The sequence below is a fragment of the Anomalospiza imberbis genome, chromosome 5, assembly GCF_031753505.1.
Source record: "Anomalospiza imberbis isolate Cuckoo-Finch-1a 21T00152 chromosome 5, ASM3175350v1, whole genome shotgun sequence".
Taxonomy (NCBI): domain Eukaryota; kingdom Metazoa; phylum Chordata; class Aves; order Passeriformes; family Viduidae; genus Anomalospiza; species Anomalospiza imberbis.
Genome location: NC_089685.1, coordinates 13,340,481 through 13,355,910, shown reverse-complemented (window position 1 = coordinate 13,355,910; position 15,430 = coordinate 13,340,481). Strand labels below are relative to the sequence as shown.

The 15,430-nt window shown below is 39.4% G+C and overlaps 1 protein-coding gene across 6 annotated transcripts in view; it reads left to right on the top strand.

The window, feature by feature from the left end:
* ATXN7L1 (ataxin 7 like 1) overlaps positions 1 to 15,430 on the top strand; it is a 110,884-nt gene that overhangs the window by 60,001 nt on the left and 35,453 nt on the right. Inside the window, exon 1 of one of the 6 annotated variants that reach the window (XM_068189646.1) lies at positions 11,563 to 11,954. The exons of 4 other annotated variants lie outside the window; for them this stretch is intronic. The gene's annotated coding sequence lies outside the window, so the exon portion shown is untranslated. Of the gene's footprint in view, positions 1 to 11,562; positions 11,955 to 12,286; positions 12,383 to 15,430 lie in introns of those variants that run through there. One more of the 6 variants, XM_068189647.1, reaches the window with a different exon arrangement.

Genomic DNA, 15,430 nt, shown 5'->3' with positions numbered 1-15,430 from the left:
TGTTGATAAATTTCCCACTTTAGATTGAAAACTAAAGTATTGGTTATCACTTCCTGAAACATTTGGTTTAGGTGATCTATTGCTGGATCACTTGAGATGCCCAATATTAAGGTACAGAAAACTGTCAAGATCCTGATTATATATAAACAAAAGCTAACATCAGCCTTGGTTTTCAGAAGATGGATTTTTATTTTCAGATAGTGAAAGCGTTGCTTTGAATTTACTTCTGCTAGATTGTTTGCATGGTTACTATGCATTTTCTCCACCTGCCTCCCTCCTCCCCCCTCAAATTCTGATGCATTGATTTGTTTCTTTATAGAAGTTAACTCTCCCTTAAAGCTACCCTGTGTTGTATTCTAAATATTCATGATCACTCAATGCCTTACTGGCCGTTCAAGACCTCTGATATGACCTTTATCACATGCTGACGTGAGGCAGCAATCACCATTCACTTTGCAGCAGCCTTGCAGCCCGGTGGATCCCCCAGGATTATGTGTTACAACATGCTTTGACAGCTGCTCCACAGGCATGAATCTGAGATATACAAATAGGCATTAGCAGTGTGTAATGTCCTCGGCATAAAGTGATGGAGGTGTACCACACAACCACTAGTTCCTTTCAACCTTCTATTTCTCACGTTAGCTGCAACTTTTTACAAGCATACATTTTTGCTGGCTTTTTTTCCCAGTCAGTTTTAAACATTGTACCTATTTGACTTATTTATTTGCGTGTTGATATTACTAGCCTATTATTTCTATACCTATTATTGTTTCTTCTGCTTATTTATACTTCCATATTTTATTGTGTCTCATTATTCCTTGTTCAGTGACTGCCTCTTCTGTGAGGCATGTACACCTGCAGTGAATGATTTCCTAAACAGGAATCCCAGAAGCATTCAGGGCTATTTTGTTTAGCTAGGCTTATGCCTCAAAAATACAGTGTTTTATTTTTTACTACAAGTCCCATGTTCAAATTAAATAAGAACAAAGCCACAAACCAACTGGTTATGCACCTTCAAAGATCTATTCATGAAATTTCTGGGCTCCATTTTTGGGTCTAGTGGGTCAGGATATTTTGAATCCAGTTCTCTCTTCTGTCTTTGAATTCTGTCCAATTGAAATCACTGCCAGGAGTGATTTGAATCCCACACTGGCCTCTGAAGAGCTTACTTACTGTAAGTAATCTTTGAGAGTTCTGGTTCTGTTTTCACACTCCCCATCTTCTTCCAAGGCCTCAGGCAGAAGATTCTGTGATTAAGATAGAAACCTGAATAAATTGGGGCCATTGCTGCTTCCACCCCACTGGGATCCCTGCATAGTCAGGAGGGTGCGCAGCCAGGGAACGCAGCACTCCAGAGAACAATTCTAGCCTAATTTCCTGGGGAGCACCACTCCATGTATGTGTTCAAATATGTGGAATTTAATCCTGAAAATTGTAAAATACCTTGCAGTGTGAGCTGGCATTTGTTGGTATGTTTCATGTTGGACACAGCTGTAAGAATAAACTTGCATTTAAACTGAGGTCCCATGCTGCTCTGCTGCAAATTGGCTTGGTTTTGGCTGGGTTTAGTGGACAAGACAGCAACTCCTTCACTGCAAGAGGAGTTGCATGGATGTAAGAAGAGCTGAATGGCTGCCTATTTAAATATAGTTGAAACAAATTACTTATAATGGTATCATTAAACTTTGAACATGCTGCCATTCCAAATCTTGAGAGTTATGCGAAAGGAATTACTTCTGGTTAACAGGGAACCCACCATTTCCAGCAGCAGTCAGCTGGCTGAGGGTTTGGCACAGGGATGCTTTAATATGCAGAGCTGTGCCACAGCAAAGCTCAGCTTGTTGACTGAACTTGTTATTTTGGGTGGTGACACCATAGCTGTGATATCTGCATACTTGTGGGTATGGAGTACTTGTAAGATGAAAAATAGGTGATAAAGACCTTTGTGTTTATCCAGCAGCTGACTGTAACAGGATCTTAATCTGCTTGGACCGCTTGTACTCCAGTGTGTAAAAATCAAAGATAATCAGATCCTCAGAAGCTTCATTTTTTATTACCAGTTACCATACATTATTGTGTGGAGTTCAGAACCTGAATTTGGAGTTAATGTGGACAGTGTGTGTATCCTTGCCAGCAGTGGCTGAAGCTGTGGCACTGTTGATCGAAGGACTGACTTTCCCTAAGCCTTCAAAAACTAAATTAAAAGTTTGACGAGTTTTCAGGAGAAAAATCGTGCGGTAAGTGAAACGAGTTTTGCATTTAACTCTGCCGATCCTGACCTTTCGCTGCTGGGGCTTTCCCTGCTCGTCGCGTCAATGGGGACGGTACGGAGCAGAAAGACGGATGTCGGGAGCGGGCGGCAGCGGCGGCGGCTCCGGGAGGGGGAGCTCCGGGCCCGCCGCTCTCCCCCTCCCGGCTCGCTGCTCGCCTCCTCCCGGCCCTGCGCTCCCGGCAGCCTCCCGGCCGCTGACGGCGCCTGCGGCCCGGCGGCCCCCGCCGAAGGACGGCCCGGAGCCCTGCAGGCGGAGCTGTCAGCGCGCCGGGGGAAGGTGCCGCTGGCGGGTTTTGCAGCGGCGGGCTGAATGTGAGTGAGGGTCGCTACAGATCCTGCCTTGCTTTCTTGCTGCTGTGCTCGAGCGGCGTGGGAAAGCTGGTGTAGGAGCCGCACGAGGTTGTAGGACGCGGCGGTTGCTGGAGAAAAACATCCGCAGCCGTACATACCTGCGCGGTGCGGAGGGAGGTGACACGTGTTGAAGGGCTGCCGGCCACACCTGCGGTGTCCGAAGTCGCTGAGGTGTCCCCGGGTGCGAGGATGGCATCCAGCTCCCGCCCCGCCCCGCTCCGCTGCGGGAGGGTGCTCCTGGGCTGAGCCTTGCGCAGGATGCCTGAGCGCAGCCCTGGCCTGCGGGACTGAGTGTGGCAATGCCTCTTGTGGACCGAAGACCTTTTAAAACTGGCCTAATAGTTCACGGTAATGTAAGTGAGCAAAGCAGGTGTAGATACACGAAGGAGGGGAGAGAATAGCAGTTCATTACTTTAGCAACGAAGGAGAAAATAGATGTAATTATGAGTATTTTAGACTCAGAACAGGAAGTGCCAATACTGTAACTTCATGCATAACCAGAACTTTGACCCTTGGTTATCTGTACTGTGATTATTTTTACTTTTTTTCCCAACTATATCAGCATGCTGTTGTGCAGATATGATAGTTCGTGTTGCTTACAGTCTTGGAATCTAATATAGTCTGTGATTTTTATTTTTATCTGCACAAATCTACACAAATTATTGCAAAGATTTTTTAGCTTGAGAGCAGACACTAAGCTCCATTTGCTGCAGCCTGATAAAGATTAAAGAGAAATGCGTGCAGGTAACTAGAAACTTAGCAAGACCCATATTTTTAAGAAGTCACCTTGATTTTTTCCTTAAGTATGTATTTGTATGTTCTGTGTTTTGTTTTGCCATTTTTGGGTATATTTCACATGTAGCAATGTGGTTAAAAATAATGCAAACTATGATTACATTGGTAATGGGTTGTATTTTAGAAATATGTAACTCATAGAGAGTTTTTTTTTAATTTGGTTAATAACATGACAGTGGTACCAAAGTAGTTTAAACAAAGTATGCCAGTGGGGAACTGCTGACTCTTGAATTGGCAGCTGTCAACTTTTTTATGCTATGTTTTATATGTATTCCATAGAGCTTTTTTAAATGAAGAACAAGGCAGTTGCTGAGTGTTTGCTTTTGGAAGCCTCAGTATGGCTCTAGATGTCTAAACTCAATTTAAATTATTTCATTTGAAAAAATTAAGTTTCATTTAAAACTTTCATGATACCAAATTATTCTTTAAATATATCTGATTTCTCTCAGTGTGCAGTTCTTGGAAAGAGAGGGATTACCTGCAAGCTTTAAGGGCTGAATAGTATCAGGTTTAATGTTGGCATTACCGCATTACCTCTGCTATGCTGTGGTATGAATTACAGCTGGATTACTTGCTGTGTGCATGGATTACAGTCTCCCTCTATTTGTTGTAATGAACTTAAAAGGAGAAAAACAGGAAGTTCTACATCTCTGTTACATTTTTCTAAATGGTTATGACTCTAAGTGACACTAGAAAACTTCATTAGACTATTCAGGGGAAAAAATAAAACCTACTTGTTTACTTGAAACCAATGTTATTTGATAGAGGTGTCTGTCTAAATCTGTGAAATACTATGGCTGTTAAATGAGCTCTGATTTCTGTAAAGTGAGAAATATCCCGAGGTATCTAACCAGTGTTGCTTTATATTTAATTAAAATACAAAACCAGCATAGAATGGTTTGTTTAAAACTCACTATATACCAGATTTTGACAGGTAATTATAAAGAGGAAGACAGAAGTCCTACAAAAGTAGTCCATGTAACTCTAATGTTTAATAATTTTACAGTTAGCCAGAAGGGGTGGGAGAGTATGTAATAATTGTAACTCCTAAACTGGCATAAAATTACTAACAAGAGAGAGGTCCCTGATAAAGGATTAATCAAGATTGCCTGTGGAAGAGGGCTCAGCAGGCCTTTTTCAGTATATTGACTCTGTGAGGCTACATCTGGAGACAACAATACACACTGTACTTGCAGGGCAAGAGCAGTCCATTCTAGGAAGCAAATGCTAAAAGACTCAAGATTGTGTTATACAATATGCCCTGTCTCCATCCATACACTGTAATTCAGCCATGGATTAATACCAGATTGAAGCCAAAGGTGTGCCAGAAATGTTTCGAAAGGGAAGGAGAGCAGAAAAAGAAATTGCATCTCTTTTTGATTCATAGTACGACAGCGCCTGTAACATGCAATGCCTGTTGCCAGCTGCCACACTTTGATCTGGGGCTTTCAGGCCATGAAAGTTCACTGTCCTTTTGTAAGTGCCACCTCTGATGTTCTCTGAAAGTGTTTCATAGCCTGTTGCTAATAAAATTCTTGGCTAGAGTTGATAGCTTGTAGTGGGAGGAGCAGTAAGGGAGCAGAAAGTTTATGTAAGTGTGGTTCACATGTATGTGCTTGACAGATATGCAGCTGATTAGCTGGAAGTTACAGGCTGACATTTACTGTGGCAGTAGCCCCCGATACTTTGAGCAGGGCAGTGAGTTTTTTCAGTGAATGAGTGAGTTAGTGCAGTGGTTTTGTTTTTATGGTCTTCCCTAGTTTAATGAGGCTAAATTGACCTAATCTTGTTACAGTAAACAAGAGGTAAAGACTTCTAAACCTTCTGTTGATGTGATGGTTGAATGTTTAACAGTCTTTTGTTCCCAGTTGTTTACAGCAATTGAGTCTTTTCCCTTGTAGTGCTTGTGCTGCTGTACTCATTAGTGTGTATTCCAAGATAAATACCATACACGAGACTTGCAAATACTGTACAGCAGAAAATCTGTCCTCTGGTTTTGTTTGCTGAATGTTACACCTTCCAAAATATGTTAGTCCCTAATACTGAGTGTAAACCTCATGTCCTTAGGTAAAACAGCAAAGACAGAGAGCAGACCTTTTCTAATTGCCACTGCTGTCACTTTTTGTGCAGTAGGCATTTAGGGATCTAAAATGTGAGGAGAAATAAGAACAAATAAAACTGCCAGAGTTCTCTTGTAAGTAATATCTATCATAGTGAATGTGCTTTTGAACTGTTTTTTTCCTTGAATTACTTTTTTTTCAGACCTTAAGCAACTTAGAAAGTCAGGGAATTTGGGACTAGGGAGGAGGAAATGAAGGAGGGTAATAAGGTTGTAGATTTAGGACCTGCAGATTTCCTCAAGTGTTACAATGATTTTCTGATGGGATAGATAACCCTCTTCTTCTATCTCATCCTGCACTCAGTGATCCTCTGTTTCTAGCTATCATTTGAAACTACTTGAGCAGTTTAGTGTAAGTAAACCTTTTTCTCTTAGTACTTAGATACAATAGGCAAAATCCCAGGGATGGTAGCTCAGGCATGGTTAGTTTTGTTTCACTTGTAACCATTGCTGGTTAAATCTGTTGTACTGTCTAGCTAACAAAGGTCAGACTCAGCAAAAGCTTTAGAAAAGACTTGCTCTGTGATCCATTTGCCAAATACAGAGTTTAGTTCCTCCTCTGTAATCAAGCTGGAGTCAGTTGATTATAGCTGAGATTTATCATGCCAGTATCCTGCCTGTTGTCCTTTCCCTGTCTCTTTGGTTAAGTGACTCCCACTGCTGGAAAAAAACAAATTGAATCTCAAATTCTTCCAATTTAGAAGTACATTTTGTTATCTCTAAACAGTAGAATTTCTTTCAACTATAGAACATGAATTTGCTGAGAAGGGACAACTTCCAGAAGATTGTAGTCTCTTCTGGAGTTTGCTGTCTCCTGACAGATGGAGAAAGGTTTCAGTCCTTGAGCAAGAACACAGATAGTCTGATTCAGAGGAAGCAATTGGTAGGTAAGAAATGTCATGTTGGATTTTTTCCATTTCCTTCCCTGTTTTAAATCTACCTTTGTATTTCACTGTCAATTAAATTTTTGGCATTGTGGCCAGGAAAACAGCTTCAAGCTGAGTTGGTATTGCTGTGGCTCTGTTTTTCTTGAAGTTAGAAAAGTACTTGTTTTAATTTTTCCCTCATTTAGAATATCTGGTTTAAATTACTTCACTTTAAATTGTAATCTCAAGGAATCTCATGGCTCAGTCCCTCTGCACAGAGGCCACCCCAGCTGTGTTTGAGGTGCCTGCTGTTTGCCTTGCTGGCTGGTGCCTGGCTCCTGCCTTGTCACAAGTATCTGGTACTTGTCTGCACCCAGCTCCCTGCCGGAGGCCGCAGCCCTGACACAGAATGCAGGAATGCACACAGCCAGCTCGGGCTTGACGCTGTGCCTGAGTTCGTAAAACTTCTTGGGACCCAGAGCATGGGGGTAGCACTGCCAGGTGGTGGCTTTGTCTGAAGTCTTTGCCATTTTCCCCAGTGCTCTTGCCTTTGGAAGTGCTATACAGAAACAACCAAAGTGACTCACTTTAGATTGAAAAAAGGACTTCAGTCTTAGGCTGAAAAGAAAATGCTGTGTAATTTTTAAACCCACAATGTCCCTAGAAGTGTAGGGACATTTGCACCCAGCTGTACCTCTGCTAATGAGCCCAGCTGGAGCTGATTTGTTTCTGCATCTCTGGTACAGATAATCTGACCATGGCTAATTGAGTGTTGACTCTATAAATAACCCACTTTGAAATCCTTGTCTTAAAATTGTTTTCTCTTCTTCTGTTAGCTTCCAAGCTTACTCTCTGTAGTCATTTCTTGGCTGACCAAGGGTTACTCTCATGTCTTGGCAAACATATGTCCTATTCATATCTTCCCACCTGAAGTGAAATGTTACACCAAGCATGGTGAAACCAGGTTCTAGCACTATAAAAAGCCAGCTAAATCCTAGTAGGAAATAATCATCCTAATGTTTTACATATGCTCCAGTTGACTCTCGTGGTTTAAACCAAAAATGACTGACACACATGAAACATTTGATACCTTGGAAAGATACTTATTACATGCTTCTTCTCAGAGACATCCTTTTACATGTATAATAGTTAAATGTCTTCAGGTAAAACTGATGCATTTGTATGGACTTGCTGCAAGTTGGACTTCTAATCATCTTGGTTTGTTTGCTTACTGTCCGTGTTAAAACTCACAAGAATTGGTCTGAGTTGATCTATACCTTGCTTTAATGAGATTGTTTTTCTATTAGATTGTAGAGGTAGTTATAGAAAGTAATTAGAATGCCTCAGATGAAAAATATCCCGTGTCTTCAGCTGGTGAGCACCTACACTTCTTTTTTTTTCCAAAGGTTTTTCTAAAATATGGTTTGTGTGTGCTTCTGAGCAGATCCATGGGAAGTTAGAACCATCTGACTGGATGACAGATTATTCAGGGCATTGGAAGTGGGAGAAGGGAAAACAGAATTGCACAGCTGTGCTTCACAGCAGTTCATGAATCTTGGTAGATAGTTGTAGTGGAAATCACCTGTCTCTTCTCCCTATGTCATTCCTGCCACATTATTCTAAACCAGAGGCAACATCAGTGGGTGAATAAACTTGGAATGCTTTAAATTAAGATTGCACTCTAATGGCTGTGTGGCCTTGGAAAATGCCTTTCTTCACACAGCATCTGAAACACTGACCATACTTCAACAAACTTTGAAAAACTCAACTTGAAAAAAACTAAGCAAATACCTATCTGAGAGAAAAATCTTATCTACTTCTATATATAGGTATAGCAGACTTTTATTATTGTAGACATAAAAAACTCTCATCGCAAGCAATGAAGGGAAAATTGCTAAATTATGAATGGAGAAATAGTTTATCCAAAAGAAGTAATTTGTAGTATGAGAAGTTCATTGCAGCGATGAATGTTCAAGAGGTGCATGAAGAGACAGAATATGAAGTAGTTGTCAGTTGGACTCTCAGAGGTTAACCTGCATTTACTTCATTCATGTGCAGTTAGGTCTGAGTTTCTTTAGTTTGCACAGTTAGAAGTCATAAATGATGCAAGTTAAAATGAAAACCAACTTTAGAATTAAGAAGCTGTATGTAAATACAGGACTGAAGAGATTTTTAAAGGGAGAGGAGCAGATTAAAAATGCCCTACAAACCCACTTTTGTATTTGGGTATGTTTTTCAGTGTTGTCTCTTGAGTTTTTTTCTGTAGAAGGTTAAGAGTTTGGTTTCTTGTTTGTAAGAGCTATTGTATGTAATGAGGGAAACGTGAACAAGTGACCTCTTCAGGAATTGTTTTTCCACATTCATTTTGGAGGCTGTGTATTAAGGGGTTTTCACTTGTGGTTATTCATGCAGCATTCTAAATAATAGCTTTTCTTACCTCTGGCAAATAACGTGCTTGAAAGATGAGTGAACTGATTTATCTAAAATGCCTGGAATGAGGAAATACTCTGAACTGACAGTTATGCTGCTTTTGTAGCAGGTTTTGATAAAGCCAATTGAAACTGAAATGTAGGCTCATTCAATTTTCAAAACAAAACAAGTGTCCCAAGCTGGGCAGATCTGTATAGTCACCTGGATTTTGAAATTATGTCAGAATATTTGAAGGGAATTAATTTGATGCCTTGGAATACCCATGAAGAGTGGCAAACACAGAAAACCAAGTAAAAAAATCATATGTAGATTTTAGATTGGATTTCCTAAAATATTATAATTATTGTAATAATGCTGCTAGTGATAATAATAGCGATAAACCTTATGTGATTGTATTTTTTGTCTGAGAATTCCTAGCTCTTTGCTGATTTGGTTCAAAAATCTAAAGTTCAAAAATCTAAAGTTTCAGCAGTCCTGTGAAAATCAGCAACTGTGAGGAGATAGCTAAAATATTGTGGCCCAGAGAACAGTGTTCCATGTGGTAGTAGCACATTTGCAGCTTGTACTGACAGCTGGCACATGTCTACCTGCAGACCAAACAGAGCTTATCCCTTGGGGAGAGGGACAAAGGCTGTGGCTACAGGATAAAATGATGAGGCTGCTGGGGGACAAAGAAGCTCAGGGTAACAGAGATTGAGCAATTTACCATTCAAACCTGTGAGTTTTTAGAAAAAAAAAATCCATTATTTCTGTGCTTAAAAACCAACTTTTTAAGAAATACATTGATTCACCAGGTGCTGGGTTTGGATCCCAAGTAACAGAAAAAGCCAGAAGTTTTAAACAACAGCTTATATGCCAATCCTGCAAAGATGTTACTTTGGGCTAAGTTCAGTGAAGTTACTGTTTCTCTAGAAGTTATTGATACTGAATGATACAATTAGATAATGGTATGTGATCTTGATATTACATAAAATCTGGTGTCATGTTTTTCACAGAGCCAGGTGAAGAATATGTCACCTAAAAATAATCATCTGTTTTCTTGGAGTCATAGTAGAGCATTGTTTTTTTCCAAACCACCTCAGTAGTCCCATCTCACTCTGCAATGGCTTATCTTTTCTTAACAGTAAAAAGGAATGACATTATATATTGTTGGATTAAGTGAAACATTAAACATTTCTGGTTTGTGATAGATAAGGGGAAACATTTAATGCATTCTTAAAGCAATAATGTACATAAATTACTTTATTTTGTTATTGTTATGTAAAAATAGTTAAAGAGGGAAATAGAGATACAGTGGAATATTTTACCTTATAAGTATAAAAATATGTGTCATTAGATGACCTTGAATCTGAAAGATTGGCCTGAGGGAACAGGTGTATTATATGGTACAAAGCATGAGAGGATGACAATACTAATTTTTCCTCTATTTTGCAACAATCTGAAGTGTAATTATTTAAGTCAGGTGTTTGAATAAATGAATAGGTGATTTGTTTATAAATTTGTACATTTAGCCAAATAAAAAAATTCTCTTCACATATAAAATCACCCACAAAATTCTGATTTGTTGGCAGTATTTAACTTTGAGAGTACTGTGGCTTGACTGCTAGAAATATTTCAGCATTTCACCTGATGTGTCTGTCCTAAGTTTAGGGCTGATAATGCGTTTCCATCCTCCGAGTACAAAAACAGTGGGAATGTGGGTCAGCAGGTAGTAAGATACCAGTGCAACAGGATGGTGAGGGCTGTCCTTGTGGTGCTGGACGCAAGGTTTGAGGTGGTATTTAGCTCAGACTCTTTTTTCATGTTGGAGTTACCTGAGCATCTCCTCCAGCAGAATGTGAAATTTCTGTGCATAAGCTTTCCTTGCTTTTCTTTGGTAGGCTGTCACTCAGAAAAGTGTGTACCCAAGATTCGCTTGCTCCCTTACTTCTTTTTTGCCTGGGGATTTTTGGCCTTGCTGAGCTGAGAAATACAGAGTTGAAAATTGACATTTTTTCTACAGTAGCAATGTGTCAGGTGGCAAATGCTGGTTACAGGTATAGAATTGTCATTACAGGAGTGATGAATTCCTACTTAAGTCTTCAATTCCTTTTTAAATCAAGGTAACACCCTAAATCATTAATATCCCCTTTTACAGCTGTAGAAACAGGCCTTGACACTACATTAAATCTCGGTCTTCCTGCTCAATGGTGTGAAGACTGACATTGTCACCAGGGCAGGGTATTCACACTTCTATTGTTTTCCTGTCTGTCTGATACTTCACTGATACCTTGGAGCTTCATATTTATATCTCTGAATCCTTATAAAATAAGTAGGCAAGTACCCAGAAGCTTCAGTTTGCATTTAGGATACCTAATTGCACTAATTGAAGCATTTTTTGGAGTTCCATTTGACCCTTCTTTCTTTTCATGCTTTTTACTCATGAGGAGTAATAGTGTTCTGGGAAGTGCTGTGTATGGCTCTTTATGGAATTTTGCCATTTTTAAGATACTTGGCCACGTAAATGTAAAATAGTAGTAGTCTAGAGATTATTTCTCATGTGTTTTATAATTATCCTGACAAATGCCAGGTTATCCCATAAATAACAGAATTTCCAGGAAAACATCAGGTTCATCCTACTGTGTTGTACACAAACACTCTCCTTCTTTCCTGGATTAAGGAAGTTAAAATTCAGTGTCCTCTTCTAAATATACACTTGTGGGTTTTGCTCCTTTTAATTTTGCACTCTGGTTCATTTCTGCAGTTACTTGAGTTGTATCAACAATTATTAAAAAAAAAAAAAAAGAAGAAAGCAAAAAAGCAAAAGGAAAAACAAAAAACCCTGCAGCCGTTTTCAGCTCGTGTTGTTCTTGGCACAGGTTCCATTCTGGTGTCCAACTGGTAGGACCGAAACTTGGTGCTTAACAAGTGCCTGTAGTCAAAACAGTTGGTGTGTGCGAGCACAGATCTGGTATTTGCTGCGGCAGGTCATCTGCCGGATTTTCCCCCGTGTGCAGAATACCTAATCACGTTGCTGTGTTTCTCTGACGGCATCTGTGGCAATGTGAATCGCTTCACGTTCCAAAAGTACATGTTTACAGTCGTCGTAGAATCAGATTAAGTTGGCAGCCTGCTCCTCTCTGTAAGTGGCTCAGTTTACATTTCTTCTTCTAGCAGGATGTTTTGCATAATTTTGCTGATCCTACTCACTTGTAGACTTTGTGAAATGGAGAATCGTTTTAGTGGGTTTCTGTCAGAAAGAGAAGCTTGTGTTTATTGTAAATAAACACCAGCAGAACTGTGGTTATTTTAGCACTTGATAATTTCCCAATTATGTCACTTGACCTGGAATGAAGCTTGTGATTGTCGAGCAGCGTTTTATGCAGCAGATCAGTCCGGGGGTTGAAGCTGGCAGTTTATTTCCTTTGTCAGTTTACAAGAAGTATCAAAATGAAACCGACTGTGCTATTTCCTTTCCAGTGCGCAGTGCAAGAAGGGTGGAACGGTTTGCGGATATTATTTCCAAACTTTTCCGGCTGGACTTGGAATAGTATTTTGTCAAAAAAGCTGGTAAAGTTATCCTTCAGTCTTGCAACATTATACTGTAGTTTGCTAATATCAAATACAATTTTATTTTTGTTTAACCTCACGTGCAGGGTTTTGCTGGTGTTTTTTCAGACTGTGGCTGCAAAATGAAAGTGCTTACAAGGTGTTTATGAATTCTTGTTATGAACCAGCTGCCAGTTCCTGCAAGATGACACATTTCTGCAAGAGTCTAGATTGTTCATTTTCTGGTTGCTGGCTGTTGCTTTTCGGGCATGTGTGGGGTTTTTTCTGTTTTGGTTTTATTAGGATTAATGCCAAGTACATTTGCAAACTTTGAACTGGGATCAGTACAAGGTGGTAGGTTTCATTTACCCTGTACTGAAATTGTAAGTATACATTGCTCAACTTTGCACTGTGAAAGGCTGTGTAACAAAGCACCTCAGGATATAATGTAAATAGAAAAACTGTAATTTGTGCTTAGGCGATGTGAGTTACCATGAGTAACATCTTCATCAACAAGACTATGAGATACTAAATTTCATTGCCATCTGCTTAAATACTGTAAATGGGGAGTAACAGTATTCACATTGTGTTAAGGGCTGTTGGACCGGTTACTTAATGCTATTCCAAGTAAAAGGACTATGAACTCAAGTGTTGAGATGAATACAAGCTTAAAAAGGAGTTTTATTATTCTATAGATGTTTACTAGCAGTAAACAACTTTCTTACCTTTCTGAGTTTTAGCAATTAAATTTTGTTAATTTTTACCAAGCTATAATCCATAACACTGGGTCTCTGAGTTATTCATGGGTCAACCTAAAATTGATTTTTGGTTTAGGCCTCATGTGCACAGGAAGTCAGATCATGCTAAACAAGAGTAATGTTTCAAAATGACTCGTGCTGACAAAGTTTTAGTGTCTGTCTTCTCACAACATGAAGATTTTTTTTCCTGTTTTGTTTCAAGTATCTGGAAAAAAAAGCACTGGAGGTTGAAAGACATATCTTTCACTATGCTCAAATTATATCCTGACATTTTTCCTTCATGATTGTCTGTCATATTGATGGAGAAGACACTAACTGGGCAAAAACTTTTCACTTGAATTGATCAATTTTGAGTAGCACATGTTGGGTGAGAATGTGGATGCAGGTGGGACATACTAAGAAATGAGTTTTTGTTTCTAGTCCAGATAAGAGATAATCTGCAGTTTCAGGATCACATAAAGATGTTTTTTGGTAGGAAACTGCAATGTTTGACATATTTTACTGGCATCATTTCTGCTGTAGTGTCATTGTAAGGTTTACTGTGAGCTGAGTGCTTGATCTTGTGTATATGAGTCGAGGCAAAAATTTCAAAAGAGACTTTCTACTCAGAATGTGGTTTTGCCTCATTTTCCCACATGCTGTGCTTGTGGCTCTGGAGCTCATGTTGCCCCTCTATTGCTTTTCTTTTTTTGCTTATGATTAGAAGATGTGGCGTTTCCTGCAAAACAGCTGCTAGTATTCCCTGGTGACCCATCAGAGAGGATCCAGTGGAATTACAGATTTCAAGGCAGACCTAGAGGACTTTGGCAGCTGCAGCAGAGATTTGGGGAAAGGCAGGGCGTTGCATTGTGCAGGAGGCAGGAAGGAGGATTGAAAATGGAGTATAAGGGCATAGGAGAAGCTCTGGAGATTCAGGGATTGTTAGGTCTCCAACAACATAAGGACTTCACATCTACAAGCAATTCATATTTGGCTGAGAAAGTTGGACTATATCCATGTTTCCATAGGACATGGAGAATCTCCTGGAATAGTTTACGATCATTTGCAATGCTGCTGATGCAGAGTTTGCAGTGCGCCTTAAAACTGTACAGAGCGCCAGGCTTTCGGACATTCACCACTGAATAGAAAAAGTAAAAGATATTGATCGGAAATTGATTCTATAGAAAGTGAGGTAATTCAGTGAGAGTGTTAAACTTTCCTCTGATATTAATGCCATTAATACATTAACTATTTGACAGCAGAAGTCACATATTGCTTGTCACTTGCTTGCAGTGGCTGCACTGAGACAGCTGAGAAGTTGCAGAAAGATTAATGTGGTAAAGAGGATTGTAACATTGATTGTGCCCTGTGCTTTTGGATTTGACAGCACCTAGTATTTAAAAACAAAATAGAATATGTGTTTTTATTTATGGGGAATGTATGCATCCATTTGGAAGTATATAAATGAATCAGAAAAATTATCTTTTAAACTGTAGCACATATTCATAGCATTGCTGAAAAGTGTACAGAATTTAGGTTAGTATCTTATCAGTGATGATAACTGGTTTTCTAGTTGCCTTGCTGCATTTTACCATTTCTAGGGGCAAAAACTTTCATTCTTATTTAGTTTCATCAATGTCCACTGGCTGTATCACTGCTGTATGTGAACAGGGACAGCCATGTCCACAGCTGTGTGAATACAAGTTCACCTGCTCTACTAGATCTAATCTGTCTACATATGAACTGCAAATGAGCGTAGAAAGTGTTACACAGATAGCTGATTGTCTCCTGAATATGTTAGTATGTGAATATTTAATGTTATCACAACTATTTGTTGTGCAAATGTCTTTTATTCGCACATTAAATTAAATTATTGCATAGGCTGTATAATAGTAGATTTGGACATTATGTGTCATTCCTTGTATATATGTAAAATAGGAACAGACAAATTAGTAAAATTTTTTTTTAATAGATTTGATCACAAAAGTCAATTTGATAGAGGAAGCCACCACCACCCTGTTTTTAGCAGTTGGTCTGACAGCTGATGGCCTTTTTTTGTCATATATTCCCATTATTTCTCTGAAACATATTACCAGTGTCTAAGGGTGATTGGCTACCACGTACATTGTAAGAAATGAAGAATTGGGAGGCAACCTGATAGTTCTTGAGAAGGAATATACACCAATATTTAGTTACAATTTATGCCCTCACCATTGAGATTTGTCTGAGAATTCACACCTTTGTCAAATACAGCATCTTGCAAGCATGCTTGCCCAGCTCAAACAGGAGTTTCTGCCCCTTTGGAGGGAATTAGTCTTCCAGCTCTCCACTG